The sequence below is a fragment of the Bos javanicus genome, chromosome 5, assembly GCF_032452875.1.
Source record: "Bos javanicus breed banteng chromosome 5, ARS-OSU_banteng_1.0, whole genome shotgun sequence".
NCBI classification, from domain to species: domain Eukaryota; kingdom Metazoa; phylum Chordata; class Mammalia; order Artiodactyla; family Bovidae; genus Bos; species Bos javanicus.
The window spans coordinates 76,561,172-76,563,118 of record NC_083872.1 but is presented as its reverse complement, the minus strand read 5'-3'; the positions used below and the strand labels follow the sequence as shown (position 1 = coordinate 76,563,118).

Genomic DNA, 1,947 nt, shown 5'->3' with positions numbered 1-1,947 from the left:
CTGGTCTGGAGAATTCCATGGATTGTATGGTCCATGGAGTTGCAAAGAGTCAGACATGACTGAGCTATGTTCACAACCTCTCTGTACTAACTTTGCAACTCTCCAGAATCTACAACTATTTCACAATAAAGCATTTGGTTTGCTTTTAATTCATGGGCCTTTTTATTCAGTTCAGTTCAGCTTGGTCACTCAGCCGGGTCCAACTCTTTGCAACCCTGTGGACTTCAACATGTCAGGCTTCCCTGTCCACCACCAAGTCCCAGAGCTTGCTCAAACTCAGGTCCATCGAGTCGGTGATGCCATCCAACCATCTCATCCTCTGTCGTCTCCTTCTCTTCCTGCCTTCAATCTTTCCCAGCATCAGGGTCTTTTCAAATGATTGAGTTCTTGTGCTCGCTTCGGCAGCACATATACTAAAATTGGAACGATACAGAGAAGATTAGCATAGCCCCTGCACAAAGATGACACGCAAATTCGTGAAGTGTTCCATATTAAAAAAAAAAACAAAAACAAAAAACTCAGTTCTTCACATCAGGTGGCCAAAGTATTGGAGTTTCAGCTTCAGCATCAGTCGTTCCAATGAATATTCAGGACTGATTTCCTTTAGGATTGACTGGTTTGATCTCCTTGCAGTCCAAGGGATTCTCAAGAGTCTTCTCCAACACCACAGTTCAAAAGCATCAATTCTCCCGCATTCAGCTTTCTTTATAGTCCAATTCTCACATCCATATATGACTACTGGAAAAACCATCGCTTTAACTAGACAGACCTTTGTTGGCAAAGTAATGTCTCTGCTTTTAATATGCTGTCTAGGTTGGTCATAGCTTTTCTTCCAAGGAGCAAAGGTCTTTTAATTTCATGGCTGCAGTCACCATCCGCAGTGATTTTACAGCCCCCAAAAATTAAGTCTGTCACTGTTTCCATTGTTTCACCATCTGTTTGCCATGGAATGATGGGACTGGATGCCATGACCTTAGTTTTTGAATGCTGAGTTTTAAGTCAGCTTTTTCACTCTCCTCTTTCACTTTCATCAAGAGGCTCTTCAGTTCCTCTTCAATTTCTGCCATAAAGTTGGTGTCATCTGCGTATCTGAGGTTATTGATATTTCTTCTGGCAATCTTGATTCCAGCTTGTGCTTTTTCCAGCCCAGCGTTTCTCATGATGTACTCTGCATAGAAGTTAAATAAGCAGGGTGACAATATAGCCTTGGTGTACTCCTTTCCCAATTTGGAGCCAGTCTGTTGTTCCACATTCAGTTCTAACTGTTGCTTCTTGACCTGCATACAGATTTCTCAGGAGGCAGATCATGTGGTCTGGTATTCCCATCTATTTAAGAATGTTCCAGTTTGTTGTAATCTACACAGTCAATGTCAAAGACCCTTGTTACAATTATACAGTGGAAGTGACAAATAGATTCAAGGGATTAGATCTGATAGACAGAGTGCCTGAAGAACTATGGATGGAGGTTCATGACATTGTACGGGAGGCAGTGATCAAAACCATCTCCAAGAAAAAGAAATGAAAAAAAGCAAAAGGGTTTCTGAGGAGGACTTACATATAGCTGAGAAAAGGAGAGAAGTGAAAGACAGAGGAGAAAAGGAAAGATATAAGCATCTGAATGCAGAGTTCCAAAGACTAGAAAGGAGAGATAAGAAAGCCTTGCTCAGTGATCAATGCAAAGAAATAGAGGAAAACAACAGAATGATAACAACTAGAGATCTCTTCAAGGAAATTAGAGATACCAAGGGAACATTTCATGCAAAGATGGGCATAATAATGGACAGAAATGGTATGGACCTAACAGAAGCAGAAGATAGTAAGAAGAGGTGGCAAGAATACACAGAAGAACTATACAAAAAAATATCTTCATGACCCAGATAATCACGATGGTGTGATCACTCACCTAGAGCCAGACATCCTGGAATGTGAAGTCAAGTGGGCCTTAGG

The 1,947-nt window shown here is 41.2% G+C and overlaps 1 non-coding gene across 1 annotated transcript; it reads left to right on the top strand.

Moving 5' to 3' along the window:
* Nucleotides 1-389: 389 nt before the first annotated feature.
* Nucleotides 390-496, top strand: LOC133249042 (U6 spliceosomal RNA). The gene has a single exon (XR_009736849.1). It is a non-coding gene; the product is annotated as a U6 spliceosomal RNA (small nuclear RNA).
* The last annotated feature ends 1,451 nt before the right edge of the window (nucleotides 497-1,947 follow it).